Here is a 20686-nt window from a genome sequence, read left to right as displayed (position 1 = left end):
CGAAAACCGAGGCCAACCGAGAAGGGCTGATCCTGTGAGAAGACGAGGGGCAGGGGGACGCCTTCCTCCTTCTCACAGTAACAATGATAGCTTTCTGGGCGCTTAAAAGCGTCCTGCTGCGATGACGTCCTATTTTCCTTCTGCGGTGGAAAGACGTCACAAAGTTAAGGCGACGATAGCAATCGCATGACGAGAGAGAGGGAGGATGAGAAGAAATCCTTCAGGATTCGTGCATGTGCACGATCTTTGGCAGCCTGGGAAGTGTCTTCAGGTCCTGCCGAAGGGACCTAGATCGGTGGGGAGAACCCGTAACCCTCCTTCGGTTTTCGACTTGCCCACTTCCCTGAGTCCTGGGAGTCCGACAAGAGGTCTAGACCTAGAGGCACTAACAACATCACTACACTCACAAACTCTGATTGAAAAGCGAGCACTTTTAGATTCCAAGATTACGGATGGAATCCACCATAACAGAAAGGGCATTACCTCTCGCAGACACTTCCTCTATGGCCCGTAGGCCATTACCACAGGGTTAGGCAAAATAAAGTCTACAGGAGGTAGTAGGTTAGTAGGTTCATTACTTCTATTTACTGATGCAGTCTTGGAGGAAGACCTCCTGCTTCTATCACGCTCTAATTTGCGTACATACGAATCATACATCTTCCTTCGGAATCAGTCAAACATCACACTAATTACATTGATCTTTCAACAAAGAAACATGTACACGTCGTGCATACTAAGTGAGGATCTACCAGGTTTCGTTAGTCTCACCTTACCCCTTGCAGACGACAAAGTCTGAAACTAGCCAAAGTAGATTCAGACATCTTAAGCCAAGAAAAATCAAATTTAAATCAATTTATGATAGCGTATGCTAGCCACACAAATCCAAGTTAATAAACCAAAAAACAATTAGGATACTTAAGCGGCAATGAAGTTTCAAAATCCTAAAGACGGAGGTACTGAAAAACAGGTGTTTACAGTACCGGCGACAGAGAAAATCTGAATAGAAAATGGGAATGGTTCCTGATACCCGTCTCCCAGCGGCGGGAATGGGTACTAACCACCTGGCCGACCAATGCGTGTGCCGGGGGAGCGATTTTGAAATTCTGTCGGACTCGGAGAATACAGCTATATATATATCTGACAGGTAAGTTTCATGAACAAAACAAAAAAGTGATGGCACTCGAGAAGCCCAAGTCAATCTCTGATATATTGATTGATTGAAAGTTTTCTGGCATCCTGTCAATCTCTCCGAGTCACCTTGAAGAACATCAACTGGTGCCTTGAATTAAAGGTCTGGGGGAACATAAGAGGTTCCTTTTATCCAATCTTACAACTGAATGTTTTAAAGGACAAACAGTAATTGGGAAACATGTTACATTCTTCAGGGAAAGATAAGAGGCACTCTTTGGGACCAGTAGGTTTACCAGGGTTTTTAGCCTTCTAAGGCCTTGCTATACTTACAGTGGACTGGGGTTAAGAGCATACCCAACTCTGTTAACAACAAACTAGTCAGTACAGTACTTAAACATAAGGAATAGACAACCATAAGACTAACCTAGGCTACCAGTACACCAGTTAACATACTGGTTGCAAAGCCACTAGCCTATGTATTGTAATTCATCCAAAATGGTGTTGACTGCAGGAGAATAGGTAGACAGTTTTCTATCCTTTGGGTTATTTGCAATTTATCAAGAGACACTTCAGTACTTATTGAATTTAGTTTTTCAGCAAGCTTTTTCTTTCTGACACCTCTCACCTGTTCTCCATCTGTCCTCTGCCAGAGCTTGAAAGTTTTCTCTTCTTGAAACATTTGCACATAAGATTCTAAGGATTTTGGTAGGTTAATTGTTTAATTTGTTCAGGTACTGACACCTATTCAAATTAGGCAAAATTGTGTAGAAGTTATAGTATAAATTACTGTACGTATATGAAGATGAGGTAATAAGGGATTCAAGAACACTTTTGCTTTTGGCCCAAGCAAAAACTGCAGAGTGAGGGGTGGCATGAGGTTGGGCGGGGGACTATGTGTAAAAGGACCTCAGGTTTGTATAGTTAGGAAAAATGCAATTTTGGACAAATTGTCATTTGTTCCGACACGGCATACAAACCTTCGTCCTTTTACAATAGGAAGACTCACTTCTTGGTGGGAGGAATCTGAGCCTTTTGTGAACAGACTGGTGTTCGCCCGCCCAACCTTGGAATGCCTCCCTGGTCGTAAGAGCAAGGGAGGGATCCAAGCCTCTGTCCGATTGATCGGGGTGTGCACCGCAGGATCAATGGTCAGACCCTCTGGACCAAGTACTAAGAGAGAGGCAAGCGTATCTCTTCGTACCAGCAATGTAAGAACTTGTTCTGTACAGGAGCAAATATAAAGTCATGGGTTTTGTCTCTTGTAGGCATCCACTTCCCCCCCCTTGTAGGAGGAAGTGGTGGATATTCTGCTCCTATCCCTAGTGAAAGGGATAGGATGTGGGGCTCTGTCATATAGCTCACCTGCATCTTGTCCTCATCCAGCGTAGTGACGCGTGGCCCTCTGCCCACAGGTAGAGGAGGAGGAAAAGACGGGAAGAGGGAGCCAGTCACTCACTCATTCACACATCCATCCACACAGTCACACCAGGACTCGATGCTGTTTCTAGCCTGCGAGGGTCTGGGTTAGCTACACAACTTGTTGAGCAGCCACCACGGGTCCCAAGGAAAAGGTATCCAAGGACCTGTGGGCAATATCCCGAAGGTAGAAGGAGTGAAGGTAGTCTGGTTAGACCAGACACCTGCCTTCAGGACCTGCGCCACGGAGAAGTTCTTACGGAAACGCCAACGAGGGGCCAATACTTCTGACTTCGTGAGCTCTCGGACGGGGGACGTACGGATGTCGTCACTACCATCAGCCTCATACGCCCTCCTGATGACCTCACGCAGCCAGAATGAAAGTGTGTTCTTGGATACTTCGTTTCTTGGTTACCCCGGTGCTAACGAACGAGAGGCGTCGACACTCAGGCCTGAGGTGTCGAGTTTTCTTCAGATAGCGCCGTAGCGCCCTCACAGGACAAAGCAGCATCTCATCCGCATCATTGTCGGTGAAGTCCATTAGGGAGGGAATCGTGAAAGACTCGAACCTGTCGTCAGGGACCGACGGTTTCTGAGAGTCTTCGCAAAAGAAGTTCGGGACGAAATCGAGCGTCACAGATCCCCATCCCCTGGAGTGTCGTACATCATAGGAAAGACCATGAAGTTCCCCTACTCTCTTCGCCGATGCCAGGGCCAGCAAGAAAGAGGGTCTTGAGGGTCAGATCCCCTGTCTGACGACTCTCGGAGTGGCTCGAAGGGTGTTCGAGTCAAACTCCTAAGGACGAGAGTCACATCCCACGCAGGGGGGCCTGAGTTCCCTGGGTGGGCAAGACCTTTCGAAGCTCCTCATAAGCAAGGAGATCTCGAACGAGTTCGAGATGTCCAATCCCCTCAGTTCAGGACAAGAGCCAGGGCGGCTCTGTATCCTTTGACTGTGGGGACTGAGAGGAGCTTCTCTCGGCGAGAAACACGAGGAAATCCGCTACCTGCTGAAGAGTGGCTCTGAGAGGAGATAGACCCCGTCTACGACACCAACCACAGAAGACGGCCCACTTCCCCTGGTACACAGCTGCAGAGGACTGACGGACGTTTCCAGCCATCTCTGTTGCTGCGCTACGAGAAAAGCCTCTCGTTCGCAAGAGATGGTGGATAACAGCCAGCCGTGGAAGATCGTAGGGGACTGGAACTGCTCGGTGGTACCGCTTGACATGTGGCTGGGCGAGAAGGTTGTGCCAAGGGGGAATCTCTCTCGGTTCTCCTGCGAGAAGAGCCAGCAGGTCCGGATACCAAATGGCCTGTGGCCATTTGGGAGCCACCAGGATCATCCTGAGATTCGGGGTGACCAGTGCTCGACTGATCACCTTGCGAATCAGGCTGAACGGGGGAAAGGCATAGACGAAGAGGTTGTCCCACGGGTGTTGAAGAGCGTCCCTCTGCAGCTGCCCATGGGTCCGGCACGGCTGAGAAGAAACCTGAAGCTTTCGTTGTGCCGGGTGGCGAACAGATCCACGACTGGTCGCCCCCACAGGTCGAAGAGCCTTTCCGCCACGTCCTGGTGTAGAGACCACTCAGTCCCTATCACCTGATCCAGACGGCTGAGCGTGTCTGCTACTACATTCCTCTTCCCTGGAATGTAGCGTGCCGACAGCTCTATTGAGGTGCCTCGGCCCACTCGTGCACCTGCCGAGTCAACTGGTACAACGGGAGGAGACACTAGGCCCCTCCCCCTGTTTGTTGACGTAGGCCACTACCGTGGTGTTGTCGCACATCAACACCACTGAGTGTCCCTCAAGCGGTCCTGGAACTCTTGGAGAGCGAGAAACGCTGCCTTGAGTTCCAGTCCATTGATGTGAAGGTGCTTGTCGTTCTCGTCCCACTCCTGAAGTCAGCAAACTCCTCCAGGTGTGCGGCCCCATCCCTCCCGGTCGATGCGTCTGAGAACAGCTGCATGTCCGGGGGGGGAGTGCGCAGAGGGCACTCCTCTTAAGAGGTTCCTGTCGTCCAGCCACCAGGCTAGGTCCTGCCTCACCATCCGGTGTCAGTGACACTGGAAAGCTGGGGGATCCGTCGCCTGTGACCAACTCTCCTTTAGTCTCCACTGAAGAGACCGCAGGTGAAGACCGCCCGTAAGAGGGACTAACTTCTCGAGTGACGACAGGTGTCCGATCACGACTTGCCATCGCTGAGCTACCTGTTTCTGCAGAGACAGGAACTGGTTGGCTGCCTCCCTGAATCTGCTGATCCGCGAGTCTGCGGGGAAGACTCGCCCTGCTACAGTGTCGATCAGCATACCCAGGTACTTCATCCCTCTGCTTGGGCTCGAGATCGGACTTCTCGAAGTTCACAACGATCCCCAGATCGCGACAGAACTCGAGTAGTCGATCCCTGTCCTGTAGCAACTGCGAGCGGGAGCTCGCCAGGACTAACCAATCGTCGAGATACCCTCATCAGACGTATCCCGTGCGAATCCGGGCCCAAGCAGACACCAGAGTGAACACTCGCGTGAACACCCTGTGGGGCGGTTGAGAGACCGAAACAAAGTGCCCTGAACTGGTACACCGTCCCGTCGAGAGATGAAGCGGAGGTACTTTCTGGAGGACTGATGAATGGGTATTTGGAAAACGCATCCTTCAAGTCCACGAAAGCATGAAAATCGTTCTCCCTGATGGAGTCGAGCACGGAACGTGCCGTCTCCATCGTGAACCGGGTCTGGCGAACGAACCGATTCAGGGGAGAGAGATCTATCACGGGCGCCAGCCTCCCGTAGAATTTTCCACCAGGAAGAGTCGACTGTAAAAGCCCGGTTTGGTGACTGATCCGTGACGATTTCTACAGCTCTCTTGCGTCAGCATGGTCTTGATTCCTGTCTCAATGCTACGTCCTTCGATGACCCTGGAACGTACGGACTGCTGTTGGACGGGTTGGAGGTGAGGGGTGGCCGAGATTCGAAGGGTAATAGATATCCCTCCCTGAAGCGGACATCTACAATCCAGGTCTCGGCGCCGTAGCGCTGCCAAGTTGCCCAATGGCTGGCCAGGCACCCCCCCACTTCCGGCAGCAGGTGAGGGGGAACGCCGTCCCTAGCGTTTCCCCCCTTTCTTCGACTTCTTCCCAGAGCCTCCTCGGGAGAAGGAGGGCTGGAGGAGGGCTGGTTACGGCTCCCCTTTGCAGAAGTCGAAGAAGACAGAGTCTTTCACGGGGCTTCGACGCGACTACCGTCTTAGGCACCGTGGAAGCGCTAGCCGAGCTCTTTGGCTTGGCCGCAGTCCGAGGCTGCCCAGAAGCCTTCGAAACTGCCTGGTGAACCAGACGGTCACTGTCGTCAGTGCGCCGTCTGTCCACCGCAGCGTCTACCATCTCTCCTGGGAAGAGAGACGTGGAACTCTGTAAAGGTCCGTTGCGGAGTCCCAATGCCGCTTCAACGCCCAGCACCGCCCTGGAAACTCGAGTAAGGACAGCGTCCCTACGTCGGAGAACCAGGTTGGCCCACCACAGGTTCACCGTCTGGTGGGTCAAGAAGGAATGACGGATGGCTTCAACAAGACTGGCAAAGTCTCCTAAAGGCCGAGTCATCTTCGGGAGAAATTCCCCCGGAGTTGGCTGCGACCTTAGATACTGTGAGGGGGACCACAGATCTATCCAGAGACGGCCTGGAAAGCTGCCATGGCAGTGGATTCCAGGCCGAGTGCCTCTTGCTGTGAGAACCCATAGGTTCTCGGACAGGAGCTGCTGCAGAGACACACCGCGGCTTAGCCTGGCTAACTCCGGGTTCACCTGTTTGGGCGGCATCGGGTCCTCAGATGGCACGTAAAAACGCCGCTGTCGCAGCAGAGGAGGAGGAAGCAGCTTGCTCGACCTGCCAGACTTGAGAGAACCGTCTTGCCCGGAGACAAGAGATTCTACCTGGTCCAGCACTGAGTCGGCAAGCTCAGAATGCGGCAAACCCACCGTCGGTCTGGGTTCCCTCTTCGGGCCCCAGAACGACTCGAGCCGGGACGTGGGCTCGGATGGTGGGAGCGGCGATCCTTCCCCGAGGTCGTTGTGCTGACGAATCAGCGCAATTACCATCGGCAAAGTTCCTCTGAATCTCAGGAGTGACTGCATCCTGTGGAGTAGGACCATCCAGTCCCTCGAACAGGAGCAGCTCCCGAGACCCTCCCCCCTCGAGGGGGGGAACAGCGACAGACCCCTCTCGGTCTCCTCCAGCCACTTGTGCATACGACCTGGCCGTCCGAACCGTGCCTGGTACGTAGGACGTCGTGGTGGGATCCTGAGGGTGCACCCCTCAACGATCACTCCTCAATACTCGCCCCTCCCGTGTACCCGAGGAGGTTGAAGGTATGGGAGAGGCAGACCTGACGCTCCCTCCTCGCTCGCTGGCAGAACCAGTGGGCTTGGAAGACTGCAGGCGATCGTCAACCCGCAGTGGCGATCGAGCTGCAGGCCTGGTCGAGCCGTCTCGCTGTGGAGAACGGCTGGACTGAGAACAGCGGCCCCGGTCTCGTGTGTCAGAAGAGCTGGTGCTGGTCGCCGTACCCGATCGCTCTCTGTGAGAGTGACGGTCAGGCGACCGGCGAGCTCCACTGTCACGGTGAGACCAGTGCGTATCCTCACGGCGCGTCACGTCGCTGGTACCAGCCGTGGCTGGTGCCGGCGAACGGGGGGACCTCTTCCCAGCCTCAGCCCGTGGCCGTCGTGGACCGTCACGTCAGCCCGGGTAGCCAGCTGATCGCCGCGCGAGCTGGTCTTGGTGAGAGTCGCGTGAGCGGCTGTCACCAGTCTTCCGCTCCGTGCCGTGAACCTGACGCTGAGCTGGCTGCAGAGGTCTGGTTCCTAGCTGCACGGTCCCGCTGGTAGTCGACGTACACTCGGTACCTCTCGCGAACGAGAGGCCGAGACGGATCCTGCTGCCGTGGTCGAACCACTAACAGCAGGCGAGGAAGTGCCGGTGTTAGCCGGCACTCCTCTGGTCCCCGTAGTCTTCTTCCTTGCGGAAGAAGAGACGGGTCCTCCCGCCCGAAGGAGCAGGGTGACCAGCGGAAGAACCCCCCGTCTCACCGGAGCGAGACGGGCCCTTAGAAGCTCCCGAAGGAGACTTCTTAGGGGGGGAGGAGGCGACCTTCTTCTTCTTAGGCGGGGGAGCCTTAGAAGAAGAAGGGGAAGAGGCGGCAGACGAAGACGACGACGAAGACGACGACGAAGAAGACGATGAAGACGACGACGACAACCTTCCTCCTCTTCTTCTTCTTCTTCTTCGTCAGCTTCCCTCAGGACCGATGTCAGATCTGTCATCCAGGGCGGAGCCGGGGCTGCTGTTGCCGAAGCAACAGGGCCCGGACGCACCTGTCCGAACAGATCGGCATCGGAGCAGCGGCGCCACGAACAGGAACAACGTCAGCAGGTGCAGGCAATCACAGGAACAGCAGTGGAGACGGCAGGAACAGATACAGGAACGGCAGCAGTGGTCGGCAACATCACGTCCGTAAACAGCGGCTGGGCAGGTACGGCAGGCTGTACAGGCAGACCAGGTGGACGGACCAGCGGCACAGACATCCTAGGTACTGGTGGGAGGTCCAGGGGCGAGCTCTTCGGGCACACAAAGTCCCGGTCGAGGCAGCACGGCAAACCCAGCGGCGGCATCACACTCCCCCGTGGTACGGCGACTGGCCCTGCACCGATGTAGTTGGTAACAGAGACCAGCGTGCGGGGTATACACCAAGTGAGGAGGTGAAGCATAGCCAGGAGTTGAAAGGGTCGTGGTAGTGGTCGTCACCGTAGCATGCGTGACCGCCACAGAGCCAGCGAGATGGTAGAGGCAGCCCCTGGACACTCGGCACGCTGGCCCTGCAGACCCAACGATGCCCACACCTGGTCCCGAGGTCGTCCTTCGCGGCAAGCCAGCACCTGAGGAAAGCAAAGGTCGGGGTGATTAGCAGGATCCTCTACCGTCCGTGCGATGTAGAACGAACGGATAGAGGACCCAGAGTACAACTCAACATCGGGGTATCTCGCGCCCTCCCTCCACACTCGACAGATCGGTGAGAAAGGAACCTAGAAACCCCCCCCCCCGAAGGGGAAGGCGCCAAACGTGGGAGCTGAGAGCGGGCGGCAGGAAAGAAGACGAAGTGTCCGTAACCAAAGGAGTCGCGGAGAGCTTCCGACGACTCCTTTGCAGGCCTTCGCTTCTTCCTACCTTCGTACAAGCCCCACTGCGCCTCCGACCATGACATACACACTTCACGGGCTCGGCTCGGTACATTCGCGGCCCCGACACCGAGCGCACAAAATATGTGGATCAATTTCAGGAAACGAGCGGAACTTACCGCATTTACGCCCTTCGGTACCCGGCGGGACAATCTCCGGTAGGGTAGCGGGGCGTGGAGACTCCATAATTGATCAAATAACTCACAATGATGAAATAAAGAGGAAATGATTGTACTTACAATGATTACTCAACACAAACACAACCATATACTCAAGGGAAAGCAAACGACGAGAAGCGGGCAGAGAGCGTCGAACACACACGTCTACTCGCTGTGAGGCCGAAAGCAAAAGTGATTAGTTTACCTCCAGTCGCGCGCGCGCGCCTATCGGACAAGCAGTTAACTACCGAACCCCTTGTTCGAAAGCTTACGACCTATCCAGCTGCCGCTAGTCCTTTCCTATTGTAAAAGGACCGAAGGTTTGTATGCCGTGTCGGAACAAACTGTATTTTCATGTGATACAGAGTTCACTGATACTGAAAATTAAAAATAAGAAATCATACTACAGTTACAGGACCACAATTCATTCTTTCAAAAGGAATTACAGTGAATATCTCTTGTAATTATTTGCCAGTGCCTACTAATACTGACATTCTTAACACTGTATTAGGCTACTGAAACATTAGTTTAACAGTAAGAAAAATATGGTAGTTTGTACGATATGTTCTTCGGCCATGCGCTGCCGAGCATGCATCCGTTATTGGTAATTCTGTATACGCTGTTGCGAGTCAGTTGGCTCCCGAGTATCCTGTAATAAAGTTCAGTCTCCAGGACGTTGTGTCATTGCAAACCCAACATGGCGCAGTGAGTAGGATAAGGACCAAGCCATGCCCCAGATACGTCGACCACCCCAGGCCACGCCGAGGCGTGCCTCACATGCAATGCCAAGGGCCTTGTCACAGGCCGTCATGCAAGCACAGACGTTTATTTGCAGACCACCAGCAGTGCCATCCGTTCCCTTCAGGATGCCCTTCCCGTTCAGGAGCACGTGCCGGTAAACCCGTTCCTGTTTCTCTGCTGCCCTGAGAAGTGTGGAGGCGGTAATGTCCTCGGCAGCGTTCAGATCCTGGGAGAGTTTGATGACGTATTGGATTCACCTTAACAAGTTCCCCCCGCGCAGGATGTTGTCCTGCACATTAGGCTCAACTGTGTACCGGCGTTGCAACGTGCACTGGACGCTCGGTATTCAGATGCCAAATGGAATGCCCTCGCGCTCTGGACGCCATCGGGAAATATTGTGTTGTGGTCGTCGAATCAGGCAGTTCAGTGGTCTGAATTCTTTGCCCTCGCACAAGGCGCGAGGAATTAGTGAGCGACTATTTTTCGAGGTGTGCTCAGAAGGCCACCGACTGTGATTTTGAGTGTCCCAAATGCGGGGGAGTGTTTAATAGAGTACATGCTGTTGCGGAAAATAATGGTAGGCCTCAGTGACCCTGTATTAAAGAGGCATGTTTTTCAGGCATGTGAGACATTTAGAGTGTAGATGCCCTTCAGGCACTGTGCTGCAGCTTTCGAAGCTGCACGCCAAAGATGTTGAAAGAAATGTCCCGCGCAAGTCGCTATCAGTGAGAGGGGGTCTGCTGGCGCCTCGAGTGATGACGTCACAGGCATTGATGACGTAGAGCCAGACGTCCGCGGTGTTGCGCGGCAATTCCAATGTGAAGCGTTGCGGAAATTGTGGGGGGCGCCATCCCTTTTGGGTTCGAGCGTCGTGCCCAGCAAGAGGTATGGACGTGCCACGGGTACCAAAAGGTAGGGCACTTTTCAGAAATGCTGCAGGAATACGAAGAAAGCGCCGCTTGCCTTGAGTTTAGCGATTGTTGCAGACACGCACCTCTTGCCCCACCCCACGATCAAGGCTTGGGTTTCCCATAGAAACTGAATTCAGTATCCACACTCGTCGTAGCAGACACAGGAGCACAGATCTGCGTTGCCGGACCCACGATTCTCTCAAGACTGCAAATAAATTCACTGGAGTTGCAGCCGCGAACAGGTCTGAGGGACGTAGCTAATCTCCGAGTTGAGATGTCTTGGATCAACGGCATGCTTCATTGATATAGGTGGGCGACGCACGAAGCAGGAGGTTTTACTTTGTGGCCGACGGCCAAGAACTTCTATATATCGCTGAATGCTTGTAAGGAGCTGGGAAATAGTACCCCTGACTTCCCTCACCCCTACCATCTCGTTGCATCAGCTGATCTGATAGCTTAATGAAGACGTCGCACGCTTAACTCCCCTAGACAATGAAGCCAGCCACCTTACCCATCCCGCCGCCTGGAGGAGAATATACCGAGACTTGAGGAGTGGTTATTACGGCATTTCTCTTCAACAACTTTAATACAACCAGGGAACCGTTACCTGTCATGACGGGCAAGCAGCACCACATCCATTTGTTTGCCTGATGCCGTGCCTTATGCCTGTCACACGCCCGTGACAATCCCTAAGCATTGGGAAGAGGAGGTCAAGGCTCAACTTGACGAGGACGTTCGGAAGGGCGTGATAGAACCAGTCCCCAGTGGGGGATGCAACGGAATGGTGTGCAAGGATGGTCGTTTTCGCCAAGAAGACGGGTCAACCTCGCCGCACAGTAGACTTCCAGCGCCTCAACGCCCACTGTCTTCGGGAAACTCATCATACCCGGCACCCTTCGACATGATTTACAAGCATCCCCATTCATACGTACAAGACTACGGCGGACGCCCACTGGGGTTTCCATCAAGTGGAATTGGACGAAGACAGCCGCCCTGCTTACGACCTTTATCACTCCATGGGGACGATACTGTTATCGTAGAACACCCATGGGTCACTGTTCGGCGTCGGACGCCTACACAAAAAGGTTTGATGATGCCCTGCAAGACATCAACCAGAAAGCATAAATGCATTGACGACACTTTGTATACAATCACAGCATTGAAGAGGCGTTCTGGCATGTATATGAATTCCTGTCAACGTGTGCCTCTGCAGGTATCAAACTCAAGCCCGAGAAGTTTAAATTCTGCAAGAGAGAGGTCACTTTCGTCGGTTATTACCTGGGATGGGAGTCATACAACCCGCAGACGAACGACTAGACCCCATTCGTAACTTCCATATGCCAGAGAAGCCCGCCATCACGGATATTAGGTCGTGGTCCGGTTCGTGAATCAGTTAGCTCCCTTCCTTGCAACGGCGCCCATCATGGAGCCCTTTAGGACCTCCTCAGAAGCCCACTGGCAAAAAACGTTTACTGGGATAGTCAGCTACGTGACAAACTCAGGTAGGCACAGGAGGTCATCTGTCAATTAGCCAAGGACGGCTTGGCATATTACGACAAAACACGCCCTACGACGATAATGACGGATTGGAGTAAAGAAGGTATCGGGTTTCGTAGTCCTTCAGCAGTATTGTATTTGTCAGTCAGCTGACAGCCCCTTTTGTTGCAAGGGCGGCTGGCGCCTTGCCCTGTGTGGTAGTCGACACCTCACCTCCTCTGAAGCTGGTATGCCCCCGTAGAAGGAGAAGCCCTTGGCAGTTACCTGGTGCTTACGGAAGGCCAGGCTGTTCCTACTTGGGTGTCCTAATCTCACCATCATCACGGACCACCGTCCTCTCGTCAAGCTGCTGGGTGACAGAGCCCTCAAGGACGTCATCAACCGAGATTATTCAACTGAAAGAGAAGACACTCCAGTTCAAGTCCACATGAAATACCTGCCCGGAAAAAGGAACACTACCGCGGATTTTCTTTCAAGGTACCCGACCATGCGAGCACCCCGCGAAGCTTCCGACGTGGATTTGGAGGATGACATTCAAGTGGCAGTGGCATGTGCAACCGTGGCCGCCTTGGAACCGGATATCATCGTGTTGGATGAAGACTGTGTCAGGAGCGCCGCATCTAACGACCCTGTATATCAGCTCTTGCTTGCAAGGGTGCAGCGGGCGACTGGCCCCAACAGAAGTCGCAAGAACTCGCTTGCCTTCGCCCCTTCTTCAGCGTTCGGGAAGGGACCGGCTAGCCATCACCAGGATCTGGTACATACTCAGTGGACCAAGGATGTGTTTCGCTTGGTTATACCCCCAGGATTTACGCCGCCAGGTAGCTGCTAACCTACACGCAGGACACCAAGGCCTCTGAACTCGATGCTTAGAAGGGCCAGGCAGTCGGTCCTATTGGCCGGGAATAGAAGGGGACCTTCAGCATTGCCGCCCGCGCCGATGTACTTCATGCGATGAACATGCCCCTTCACTGCCTCCTGGAAGAAATGATACACACGCCGCCTGCGGAATATCCCTTCCAGCAAGTCGTCGCAGATATGTTCCAGATAGAAGCAGTGTATACATGGTGTATGCGGATAGACTAACAGGTTGGTTAGAGGTGGCTCATTTTCCCCAATGGTGCACGTCTAACAAAATCAGTAATCACCTTCGATCATATTTCTCGTGTTGGGGAGCCCCAGAACAAATATCAACTGACGGAGGCACGAACTTGGCCAGAGAGAGATGGAGGCCTTCTTCAAGAGATGGGGGGTCAAGGTCCGGCTGTCGTCGCCCAGTATCCCCAGTCTAACGGCAGGCAGCAGCAGCTGTCAAATCGGCGAAGAGGCTACATCCGGGAAAATACGTTAAAGGGTGGAGCCCTTGAGTCAGACAAAATGGCCCTGGCGATACTTCAGTATCTCAACACTCCTCTCAGGGAAATTAACAAGTCGCCGTCTCAGCTTGCAACGGGTCACCAGCTGCGGCGTATGGGTACCGACGGCCAGGAGACACCTGTTTTTAATAGACAGATATTGGAGGCAGACAATACGTCGAAGGGAGTTACAAGTGGCAAGGTCGCAGGAGGCGATGCGCATCCCTGGCACTACCAGAAGACTGCCGCCCATCGAACTAGGTACCCATGTACGCATACAAAACCAGCTACCAAGCAATGGGATCGAACGGGCATAGTAACAGAAACAAAGCCCCATCGTCAGTACACCGTCAAGCTTAACGGGAGCGGCAGGCTGTCAAAAAGAAACAGAACGACACCTGAGAGTCATCATTCCACCCTCTGGCACGCCCATGTCCTCAGCACGAGTCCTCCGCAAACCATACCCCGACAGAACAGGGGACACGCACCACACAGGAGCCCAACGTCGTTGATAGGCCCAGAAGAGCCGCAGGTAAACCCAAGTGGCTCAAAGACTTTGGTAGAGTGATGTTATTATCTTTTGTATGCAATTGCATCAGGAATTGATATTTCTTTTCAGAGAATTTATGTATTTTATTTCGTTTTTTGTGTATGCATCGAGAATTTGTTTACTTTTAATTTTTTGTTTCTTCTCTTCTCTCATTTCTAATTGATCTAAGGGCATTTTTCCCCTTTTTATTTTTTGTCATGTATAAGAATGTTCTTGGGGGGAGATGTACGATATGTTTTGTATTTTTCCCCTTTTTATTTTTGCCATGTATAAGTATATTCTTGAGTGAGGGGGGATGTATTCTTCGCCATGCGCTGCCGAGCATGCATCCCGTTATTGGTAATTCTGTATACGCTGTTGCGGAGGTCAGTTGGCTCCCGGAGTTATCCTGTAATAAAGTTCAGTCTCCAGGACGTTGTGTCATTGCAAACCCAACAGTAGTATTAGCAATTTGTTTCACTTCTGACGGTTGAGTAAAAATAAAACTTCAACTCATGTCTATGGGAACAACACTGATGGAGGACAAAACACTTATTTTTGTTTTCTAACCACTACAGCTAATAATTAAGGGAAGGTATATCTAGCTAATAACTCTGCATCGAGGGAATTTCTTTGGAATTTGCATATACTATTTCAGTTTCTTGTTAACAATTTACTGTTGGTTGGTTGGATATAATTTACCTTAGAATTCTATCCTACGGTAAGGATTGACCCATTGGGAATGTGGGGTTTTGGGTGGGGGGAGACCATGGGGAGATGATTACCACAGAACTATCCTACAGTAAAGGGGACTGATAAAAAAAGTGAGGTTATGGGTGGGGTAAATCACCTGGGAGAAGGTTGTAGTATGTTATTGTATTATTTCTGTTCCATATGATGTTTGGATCACAAAATACAAGTGCAAATAGACGACTAATAAACAAAAAAATGTAGCAGTTTGTCAAATTTCAGCTACTACTACTACGACTACTACTACTATATCAAATGCTACGACACATGTGCCATGTTATAGGGGAGCTTTTGGTTCACACACCGAATTCTAAGTGAGGGAAATAGTGGGGGTTTTTCTTGGGGGATAGAACGACAAACATGTATCCAACCAATCATGTTACAACCTCCTGTAACCCGCGGTGAGCTGCGCAGAGCAATATTACTTCTTGCCAGTACTACAACCTTTCTTGCCAAGAATCTTCAAAATTGTGGCACAAAGTGCAGGGAGCTATTCTGCCACTCCCCTTAGACATTGCTAACCTCCTGTAACCCACGGTGAGCACGTGCAGTGGCAATATTACCTCTTGCCAGTACAACCCTTCATGCCATAATTTTTAAAATTGTGGATAAGGTGCAAAGCGCCATTCCAACAACCCACTTAAACATTGCTAAAACCTCCTTTAACCTCTGTGGTGAGGGTGCGCAGTGTAATATTACCTCCTACCAGTACTACCTTCTTGCCAAGAATCTTTAAAAGTGTGGATAAGGTGCGAACACCGTTCCCACACCCACTTAAACATTGCTAACCTCCCTTAACTCCTGTGGCAAACACGCGCAGTGCAATATTACCTCTTACCAGCACAACCCTTCTTGCCAAGAACCTTATAAAATTGTGGATAAGGCGCAAAGCGGTGTTCCCCCACTCCCTAAAACATTGCTGTCCTCCTTCAACCCCTGTGGTGAGGGCGCACAGCGCAATACCTGCCTGTACAACCCTTCTTGCCAAGACTCTTTAAAACTGAGGATAAGGCATGAAGCACCATTCCCCCATAGCCTTAAACACCCCCCAACCATTCTTTTGACAATCACAGGCCTGGTCACTCACCCAGTACATCTAAGTCAATTTCGTTTTTTTACATTAGTTAACTGCGAGTTACAGTCTATACTCTGTTTTTTTTTTTTCATCTGTCCCATCCGCCTGTGGTGTTTTTTGTATGGTAACACTGCGTCCCGGGCTTTAGATAGTTACGCTAATTGTAAGTTTTAGGTAAATAAAAGGATATCTGGGTGTACATTTGAACTGAAAAGTGTTTTAATAATTTACTGTATGCAAATTACACCGTTAATATTCGAAATAGGATATTATTATAATCGTTGAATGTAAGCTGAATGTAACTATCCAAAGCCTGGGACGCCAGTGTTACCATACAAAAACACCACAGGCTGCTGGACAGATGAAAAAAAACAGAGTATAGTCAACAATGCGGTCTTTTTATTCTTAAATTAACTGAATTTTCCCCATTAAATTATAGGTGTGTTGACATGATTTCAGTTTATTTTGCCTAAGTTTTTGTGCTTTTGATGTAGAAGTAGACTTTGTTGATCAATTGTTATTTGTTCAAGTTTCTACAACTAACACCCCATCCTTCTAAAACAACTCATACCTTCTACCCCCCCACCCCCACCTGACCATCCCTAGCTGCTCCCTTCTGTGGAACACATGGCTCCGAGCCTCCGAGGGTTTGTGCATCCGGTCGCCCCTCCCCTACCAGAACACAAACATGGCCGCTTTGTGTGTGCTCTCCCCCAACCAAAAACCCCCAAAGTCCCCAATCATTGTTAGGTCGAGATAGGAGGTAAATGACAGTTGACCCTCAAAAGATTAAAACTGCTTCATCAAAAGCACTAAAACTGTGAGAAAAAATAAATTTCTAGGTAAAAGTGGCGCAGAGTAATTAGCTAGAAATACAGAAACATGCTTATAATACAAAAATAGCAGCAGGAGAGAAATGTCTCATGAGTTATATCATAAAAATCACAGTAAAAAAACTGGACCCCAACCCCCTTTTCAAATTAAATAATTATGCCAGTAGTACAACACAGGGATATGTATACCTTTAACCTAACCTATGAATCTGATAGTAGTACAACTCTTAAAGGATACATCATCCCATAAGTAAATATCATTATAGGCTACATTAATAGGCTATGTTCCTCTTCATGGCCCATCGTTACGGGAAAATGTTCCGTCGTTTACTTACACAGCCATTCTTTTGACAGATTCAGAATTTTGTGAAACTTAACTATCTGAATCAACAGGTCAAGTGGTGAACAAATTTAACTATTTTAACACAGACTAAGTTAGACAGTTCTAGGACCAAGACTCCGTGTCAACACATGGCTGGCTTAGGTATTCTATCATCAAACCCAAGGGAAGTATGCTCTAATTAGAACCAAAATTAAGAAAATCTAAATTCACAAAATAAGGGCAAGCCGGGCTACTAATTCGAAAAAAAAATACAATTGTTAAATTGTTGCAAGACACTATGGAGAATGATCAAGTGTGCAGATGCATACCTAGGGAGGTAACTTAAAAGCTTGTCCTTCGAATCAGTTGCAAACCTCCGAGTTTCCGAATGTTTTAACCTACTTTAGATTTGTAAAATATAATGTGGTAACACACAAAACATCAACGAATATTAAATGTTACCTGAACCCCTTCCTTTGCAGGTCAAGTATACACTCTTGCCACAATGAGGGCAAAAGGCGTGTTTCCTCAAAAGTCTGTGATCTTGACAGTATATTACCAACCTTTCATACTGCCCGGAGTAATGAGCTGAAAAGTCCTCATAACTAACGAAACAGTTAACACATGCACGGGGCAGAGTCGAGTTAGTAATGGGCCCTGAGGAGGTGTCCTGGTGGAGTGTGCCAGGGACTTCTCCACCATCGTACTGGTTGATAAGTGAACGTGAGACACTAGGCTCTAGCAAGCTTGTCAGGAGGAGGGGGGTGGGGGGGGGGGGGACGGAGGACCACGAAACAGGGTAGGGAGGATGGGGTGGGGTTAAATATTCATGTTTTGTGAAAAAGAAAACAACACGAACACGGTCTTGTAATGGGTGGACAATATAGGAAATGAGGGAGGCCTGTTTGGGGGTAATTGAAGTTGACAAATGTTGAGTGAAATCGTACAAACATAGCTTATTTTATGTTTATGAAACCAAAACATAGCTATTATGTTTATGAAACCAAAGATCGTGTATTATTATTAAAATAAAAAAATATTGCAATGAAAATTTAATCTTACAGTAGGAACACATATTTTACATAACAGCTAATATTCCATACATTATATATATATAGTTTTTTACATCTGGTATTTACACATCTGGTACTTAAGTATAAATTATCAAGTACCATTCTAAGACCATTTTTGTGAATAATGAATAGAATATTATCAAGTTTCAAGGATCAGAGTGGCCAGTTCAGAAAAATTGTGTAACCTAACCAGTGGGCTCCGCCCCCCACCACCCATAGCCCCCTTAAAGAAAGGCAATCTTAGAAGTGTAACATATAGGTTAGGATAGTAACCTAACCTAGTAGAACATTTTACCTGACTGGGGGGGGGGGGGGAAGGCAGCTTGGACCCCCGTAACCCCCTTGAAGGAAGGCAATCTTGGAAGTGTAACATATAGGTTAGAATCGTAACCTAACCAACCTAACCTAGTAGAACGAGTTACCTGACCGTAACCCCCTTGAAGGAAGGCAATCTTAGAAGTGTAACATATAGGTGAGGATCATAATCTAACCAACCTAACCTAACCTAGTAGAACGAGTTACCTGACTGAGGGGGCTCCGCCCCCCAGGATCTCCCTTGAAGGAAGGCAATCTTAGAAGTGTAACATATAGGTTAGGATCGTAACCTAACCAACCTACCCTAGTAGAACGAGTTACCTGACGACCGGGGAGGCAGAGCCCCCCATACCCTTCCTTAAAGGAAGACGATCTTAGAAATGTAACATATAGGTTAGGATAGTAACCTAACCAAGTAGAACATGTTACCTGACCGCCCCCTACCCCATACCCCCCTCAAAGTAAAACATTGTTAGCAGTGTAAAACAGTTTAGGATTCTAACCTAACCTAGAACAATGTGTTACAAGAATGGGGGGATGAGGTTATCTCCCGTAACTTAACTAACCCCCCTTTCAGAAAGATGATATATGAAAGTAAATATTATAAGTAAAATATCATCTAAGAAATTGTTACGGGTCAGACAGGCATGTAAAGGTGAATATAGAAAAAAGAAGGGAGAAAAAATGCATGTGTACATTGGAATGCCTAAAATAAAATTATGTAATACTAGTTTCACGAAAAATGTAATACAATCAATTTCACGTCATTGACAGAAAGGTCTTTGATCAAAACGTCCTAAAACCGCCTTCTAGTTCCACCCTTCAGGAGACTTTCAGGGGCCGGCCCTCAATTGTAATGTAATATTGTAAGATATATAAGGCAACATTATGAAATGAGAACAAGGCAGAGCACATATTAAACAATACTATGATAAACGGAACAGTAATAAAAGGTTGAAATAATATTACACAATTGCAAAACAAATGAGAAAAAAGGAGGATTATAACAATGCATGAATCCTCCCAAAAACCTCCTACGCAACGTAGGTAAATAATGCAACATGATTGGTTCATACATGTAAACCCCTACAAATCACCCCCCCCCCCCCCAATTCATCTCCTAACGAGTCCTAAGGAAGTTTGTGTCTTGAACTAAAAGCTCCGTTATATCATGGCGCATGCGTAGTAGGATTCGGTGTCATAATAACAGTAGTAATTAGTGGATTTCGGCTAAGTAACGGTTCCATTATTGATTTACCGCTTTATTTCAGCTTGTATTTCGTGTTTCAAATGTCATAAATGAGAGGAAATGACACAATAACACAGCAAACCCTTCACCCAAGTGTTTTACCCTACCCAACCCCAACCCAGCATTCCCATCGGTCCCCCTTACCGTAGGATACAGTTGGACGGCATAATCCTTCCAAGTGTTTTACCCCACCCAGAAACCCGCATTCCCATCGGGCCCCCTTACCGTAGGATAAGAGTTCAGAGGTAAATTACAGGTTAATTACAACCGACCGAAAAAAATAGTTTAACTCTTGTTCAGGAGGTACAACTGCATAGAAAAACGTCAACTGGCATATAGTCTAGTTCGCCGCGGTAAAAGGGCTCAGATCTACCAATATTTCATTACAGGAAGATAAATCTGCAGCATGCTTCATAAGCCTCGTCTGTATGACATGATCCTTCGGTTAACCCTTATTGTTTAGTCTAGTACCTTGACGGGCCTTGGTTACGGCAATGTAGCCATATACTGAAAGCCCTGCTAGACAGTAAAGGGAAGGCTTAGCTTACCCTAGTCCCAAAACTGTCGTAGGTTAGGTATTGTAATAAGGATAAATATTAGGCACAGGATAATGGTACGGCAGCCGTTTCCCGATCGCGGTAGGTGTATATAGGTGGCCCTTTGGAACTGCCGATGTCCTGCAGATAAAAGGGCCGAGAAAGTCACCAAAGGTACACGATGGTAGTGTATATATTTATATATAATCCTCTTTGAATCTCCTCTTCGGAGTTTTTTTTCTTCTCAGGGCCGATACGTAAGTAATACAATTTTTGAAAGTTTGAGTCTTCATAGATGTCTCTGGCTATTTTCCAGCTCGATAAGCCTCAAAACATGTTTTTACGGCGAAAACTAATGTATTATTCCGTGGTTCATGCCGTTTCCTTTGCCATTTTTCTTGCTGTCACTGATACCTAAGGTGTACCGTGTAACCCAAGACTATAGCTTTGGGTGTAACCAAGGATTCGCGCATGCGCAATTCACTGCCGTACCAATATCTACAGCGATCGGGGTACGGGTACGGCTGCCGTAGCAATATCCCGTTCGTAATAACTGGCAACTAGCCTATG

At 49.4% G+C, this 20686-nt stretch overlaps 1 long non-coding RNA gene across 3 annotated transcripts in view; it reads right to left on the bottom strand.

Annotated features, from left to right (window-relative positions):
* The window catches only part of LOC135203103 (uncharacterized), a 258246-nt gene that overhangs the window by 106368 nt on the left and 131192 nt on the right, over window positions 1-20686 (bottom strand). The window lies entirely within an intron of this gene.

This window comes from Macrobrachium nipponense, chromosome 33 (genome assembly GCF_015104395.2).
Source record: "Macrobrachium nipponense isolate FS-2020 chromosome 33, ASM1510439v2, whole genome shotgun sequence".
Lineage (NCBI taxonomy): Eukaryota > Metazoa > Arthropoda > Malacostraca > Decapoda > Palaemonidae > Macrobrachium > Macrobrachium nipponense.
This window is presented reverse-complemented; position numbering and strand designations above follow the sequence as displayed.